The sequence below is a fragment of the Lynx rufus genome, unplaced genomic scaffold (assembly GCF_022079265.1).
Source record: "Lynx rufus isolate CCGP_SWC_20201006 ecotype Redwood Valley unplaced genomic scaffold, mLynRuf1.p SCAF_9, whole genome shotgun sequence".
Classification (NCBI taxonomy): Eukaryota; Metazoa; Chordata; class Mammalia; order Carnivora; family Felidae; genus Lynx; species Lynx rufus.
In genome coordinates this window covers 64,352,239-64,358,486 of record NW_025814897.1, presented here as the reverse complement: position 1 = coordinate 64,358,486, position 6,248 = coordinate 64,352,239, and the positions used below count along the sequence as shown (strand labels likewise).

Sequence of the window (6,248 nt, the reverse complement as noted above, 5' to 3'; positions counted from 1 at the left end):
AACAAATAAGAGTCCAGGACCAGATGGCTTCCCAGGGGAGTTCTACCAGACGTTTAAAGCAGAGATAATACCTATCCTTCTCAAGCTATTCCAAGAAATAGAAAGGGAAGGAAAACTTCCAGACTCATTCTATGAAGCCAGTATGACTTTGATTCCTAAACCAGACAGAGACCCAGTAAAAAAAGAGAACTACAGGCCAATATCCCTGATGAATATGGATGCCAAAATTCTCAATAAGATACTAGCAAATCGAATTCAACAGCATATAAAAAGAATTATTCACCATGATCAAGTGGGATTCATTCCTGGGATGCAGGGCTGGTTCAACATTCGCAAATCAATCAACGTGATACATCACATTAACAAAAAAAAAGAGAAGAACCATATGATCCTGTCAATCGATGCAGAAAAGGCCTTTGACAAAATCCAGCACCCTTTCTTAATAAAAACCCTTGAGAAAGTTGGGATAGAAGGAACATACTTAAAGATCATAAAAGCCATTTATGAAAAGCCCACAGCTAACATCATCCTCAACGGGGAAAAACTGAGAGCTTTTTCCCTGAGATCAGGAACACGACAGGGATGCCCACTCTCACCGCTGTTGTTTAACATAGTGCTGGAAGTTCTAGCATCAGCAATCAGACAACAAAAGGAAATCAAAGGCATCAAAATTGGCAAAGATGAAGTCAAGCTTTCGCTTTTTGCAGATGACATGACATTATACATGGAAAATCCGATAGACTCCACCAAAAGTCTGCTAGAACTGATACATGAATTCAGCAAAGTTGCAGGATACAAAATCAATGTACAGAAATCAGTTGCATTCTTATACACTAACAACGAAGCAACAGAAAGACAAATAAAGAAACTGATCCCATTCACAATTGCACCAAGAAGCATAAAATACCTAGGAATAAATCTAACCAAAGATGTAAAGGATCTGTATGCTGAAAACTATAGAAAACTTATGAAGGTAATTGAAGAAGATTTAAAGAAATGGAAAGACATTCCCTGCTCATGGATTGGAAAAATAAATATTGTCAAAATGTCAATACTACCCAAAGCTATCTACACATTCAATGCAATCCCAATCAAAATTGCACCAGCATTCTTCTCGAAACTAGAACAAGCAATCCTAAAATTCATATGGAACCACAAAAGGCCCCGAATAGCCAAAGGAATTTTGAAGAAGAAGACCAAAGCAGGAGGCATCACAATCCCAGACTTTAGCCTCTACTACAAAGCTGTAATCATCAAGACAGCATGGTATTGGCACAAAAACAGACACACAGACCAATGGAATAGAATAGAAACCCCAGAACTAGACCCACAAACGTATGGCCAACTCATCTTTGACAAAGCAGGAAAGAACATCCAATGGAAAAAAGACAGCCTCTTTAACAAATGGTGCTGGGAGAACTGGACAGCAACATGCAGAAGGTTGAAACTAGACCACTTTCTCACACCATTTACAAAAATAAACTCAAAATGGATAAAGGACCTAAATGTGAGACAGGAAACCATCAAAACCTTAGAGGAGAAAGCAGGAAAAGACCTCTCTGACCTCAGCCGTAGCAATCTCTTACTCGACACATCCCCAAAGGCAAGGGAATTAAAAGCAAAAGTGAATTACTGGGACCTTATGAAGATAAAAAGCTTCTGCACAGCAAAGGAAACAATCAACAAAACTAAAAGGCAACCAACGGAATGGGAAAAGATATTTGCAAATGACATATCGGACAAAGGGCTAGTATCTAAAATCTATAAAGAGCTCACCAAACTCCACACCCGAAAAACAAATAACCCAGTGAAGAAATGGGCAGAAAACATGAATAGACACTTCTCTAAAGAAGACATCCCGATGGCCAACAGGCACATGAAAAGATGTTCAGCGTCGCTCCTTATCAGGGAAATACAAATCAAAACCACACTCAGGTATCACCTCACGCCAGTCAGAGTGGCCAAAATGAACAAATCAGGAGACTATAGATGCTGGAGAGGATGTGGAGAAACGGGAACCCTCTTGCACTGTTGGTGGGAATGCAAATTGGTGCAGCCGCTCTGGAAAGCAGTGTGGAGGTTCCTCAGAAAATTAAAAATAGACCTACCCTATGACCCAGCCATAGCACTGCTAGGAATTTATCCAAGGGATACAGGAGTACTGATGCATAGGGGCACTTGTACCCCAATATTCATAGCAGCACTCTCAACAATAGCCAAATTATGGAAAGAGCCTAAATGTCCATCAACTGATGAATGGATAAAGAAATTGTGGTTTATATACACAATGGAATACTACGTGGCAATGAGAAAAAAATGAAATATGGCCTTTTGTAACAACGTGGATGGAACTGGAGAGTGTTATGCTAAGTGAAATAAGCCATACAGAGAAAGACAGATACCATATGGTTTCACTCTTATGTGGATCCTGAGAAACTTAACAGGAACCCATGGGGGAGGGGAAGGAAAAAAAAAAAAAGAGGTTAGAGTGGGAGAGAGCCAAAGCATAAGAGACTGTTAAAAACTGAGAACAAACTGAGGGTTGATGGGGGGTGGGAGGGAGGGGAGGGTGGGTGATGGGTATTGAGGAGGGCACCTTTTGGGATGAGCACTGGGTGTTGTATAGAAACCAATTTGTCAATAAATTTCATATATATAAAAAAAAAATCCTAGAGGAGAACACAGGCAGCAACCTCTTTGACTTTGGCCATAGCAACTTCTTACTAGATATGTCTCCTGAGGCAAGGGAAATAAAAGCAAAAATAAACAATTGGGAATTCATGAAAATAAAAAGCTTCTGCACAGTGAAGGAAATAAGCAACAAAACTAAAAGGCAACCTGTGGAATGGGAGAAGATATTTGTAAATGATGTATCCTACAAAGGGTTAGTATCCAAAATCTCTGAAGAATTTATAAAACTGAACATCCAAAAGATAATTAATCCAACTAAAAAATGGGCAGAAGGCACAAATAGACATTTTCCCCAAGAAAATATGACCAATAGACACATTAAAAGATGCTCAACATCATTCATCATCAGGAAAGTACAAATCAAAACTACAATGAGATATCACCTCACACCTGTCAGAAGGGCTAAAATTAACAACACGAGAAACAACAGGTATTGGTGAAGACGTGGAGAAAGGGGAACCCACTCACACTGTTGGTGGGAATGCAAACTGGTGCAGCCTCTCTGGAAAATAGTATGGAGGTTCTTCAAAATGTTAAAAACCTTATAACCCAGCAATTGCACTATTAGGTATTTACTCCAAGAATACAAAAATACTAATTTGAGGTAAACATGCACCCCAATGTTTATAGCAGCACTATCTACAATAGCCAAATCGTGTAAAGAGTCCAAGTGTCCATCATCTGATGAATGGATAAAGAAGATGTGGTTTATCTATAATGGAATACTACTCAGACATCAAAAAGAATGAAATCTTCCCATTTACAGTGATGTGGATGGAGCTAGAGAGTATTATGCTAAGTGAAACAAGTCAGGCAGAGAAAGGCAAATACCATATGATTTCACTCATATGTGGAAATTAAAAAACAAAACAAACAAACATAGGGGGGAAAAAGAGAGAGGAAAACCAGGAAACAGACTCTTAACTATAGAGAACAAACTGATGGTTACCAGAGGGGAGACAGTAGAGGGATGGGTAAAATAGGTGATGGGGATTAAGGAGGGCACTTGTGATGAGCACTGGGTGTTGTATGTAAGTGATGAATCACTAAACTCTATTCTAATATTAGTGAAACCAATATTACACAAAATGCTAAACTGGAATTTTAATAACATAAAAAATAAATAAGCACAATGAAATTACTGTTAAATCAAGAAGAAATACATTGCTAGATAAATAGATACTCATGAATGAAGGACATGGACAGATAATTCACTAAAAGAGACATAAGCAACAAAAAGATGAAACAAAAAATAAAACAATATTGGGGTGCCTGGGTGGCTCAGCTGGTTAAGCAGCTGACTCTGGCTCAGGTCATGATCTCATGGTTCGAGCCCCGCATTGGCTCTGTGCTGACAGCTCAGAATCTGGAGACTGCTTTGGATTCTGTGTCTCCCTCTCTCTCTCTGACCCTCCCCCACTCATGCTCGGTCTCTCTCTCTCTGTCTCTCAAAAAATAAATAAACATTAAAAAAATGAAACAATATTTCCTGATTCTGAATTTGAAAAAAATATTAAAAAGCTATAAGACTCAGTTAGTAAGGGTTATATGCAATAACATTAAAATCCTTCCTGGAAAATAATTTTGAAAAAGTATACCAAAGTAGTTATATATTGATATCCTTTGACTTTAGTAACCTTATTAACTGCAATTCATGTTATTAAAATAGGTGCTATTTTAAAAGTTTAATTATCCAGCAATTATAAATCATATTCTTAAATAAACTAATAACATTCAAAAATATTCACAAGGCAAATAAAAATTAGAATGAAAACTGTTTATATACCATGACCACACATTTGTGTGCATCTGTGCACATACACGTACAAACGGCCACACATACGGGGAACATGTCAGATTCTGAGCTCGGCAGGAAGTGTGACCAGTGTGTGGCAGATGTGGTCATGAAGACAGGTATTGGTTTTGGATTAGGCCTTGTTTTCTCACTTCCCTGCTTTAAAAGAAGAATGTGGCCAATAGCCTTTGGTTCTGGCATGGAATGGAGAATGGCCTCACTCCAACTGTCAGCATGATTTCCAGGCTCCCCATCTTTTACATGGAAAATCTGTCAGAGAGCGGGAGCAGTGACTTAACACCTGAGAACAACCCAGCGGGAGGAAAAGAGAAATCACGTTTATTCTTCAGGAATCCTGAAGTGTCCCGGAGTAAGCAAACATTTTTCTGTAACACTGTAATCAGTAATGCTTTTAAAAACTCTAGCATGCTGTTTATGTATTTGAAAGGAAGTCTGTTTCTTGTTTTGTATTTTGTCCCTAGAAATTTCAAGGAGGTGGTCTTCAAAGAAATATATTAAAAATAGGCAGCTCCCCCCACAAAAGAAACCCCAAATACCAACACATGTGCATGCGTACAAATGATGCAGGAAAATAGTCAAATCTAATTTTATCTTTATGAGTCCATTATGAACGTGTTTTCTTTTATTCTCTTTATTTTTTTTTGTAATTTTGAAAACATGGAATATTATATTTTTATAATAATTAAAGAGTTTGGAGGAGAAGGATAAGGGGATACTTCTAAAACTAGGAGACATTCATTCATTCATACACTTATTTAACAAATATTTACCAAGGGACTATTGGTGCTAGGCACTGGGTCAGGTCCTCAGTGTACATACAAAGGGCATGATTCCTTTCCCCAATGACTTGATTCTCAAGATTTGTATATTTGGTTTTCAGCCTCTCCTTTCTTAGTATTATCTCACTCAGAATAAATAGGTTGCATTTTTTCATACTCAGCAAGAAAAAAAAAGAAAAAAAAAGCTTGCTTTCCTGCAAAGAAAATCTAGGAACCAATTCTCTTTAACTTGCTATCCTTTTGCTCTAATAGGCAGCCTTCCCTGAAGCTAAATTTTTTTTCTGAAAGATCACTGTGTCATCAGCAGCAGCCAAATTGCCAAATGACACCTTCCTTTCTCTCTGATGTGTTACCAGCCCAGGAGCTCAGTTTAGCAGAGTTCTCTGCTGAAGCTCAAAAAGAATGAATTGTTTCCTTTTAAATAAACAGTAAGATGAGCTCCAGGAAGAGCTACAGCCAGCTATACTTCCCCCAAGATTTTGCTGATATTTCTATAATATAGTATATGTGTGTGTGTGTGTATGTACAGGATGCATTAGTGCATAGATGCTGGGTACACATAATATATGTGTGCTAGATTTCCCAAGAAACCCTTAGCAATTAATGCAAAATCTATTTAATAAATGATTCCAAAATTAACCTTCGGTAAAGCTACTGCCCTTTTACTTACTGATTGGCTGGACCAGAATTTTAAATCATTATTTTTCCTCCAGTTAGAAACACCTTCTGTCAGGCAGTCATTTAACACTTAGAGAATCCCTCCCAAATGGCAGTGATGATCCTAGCCACTGGGGATATTAAGATGAATGGGCCAGTCTACAGTCTTAACCTCCTTACTGGGTTGAGCAGAGGCATAGAAAATATTATAGTACTGTCAGCAAGGAATTTTCAAGAAGCTTTGGGAGCCAAAGGAAAGATCATCTCATAAATTCTCATAAGCATATTCTATTTGTGTTAAGTTT

General features: G+C 38.0%; 1 pseudogene; it reads left to right on the top strand.

The window, feature by feature from the left end:
- The first annotated feature begins 4,541 nt into the window (after positions 1–4,541).
- LOC124504808 (MICOS complex subunit MIC10-like) lies at positions 4,542–4,779 on the top strand (annotated as a pseudogene).
- Positions 4,780–6,248: the final 1,469 nt, after the last annotated feature.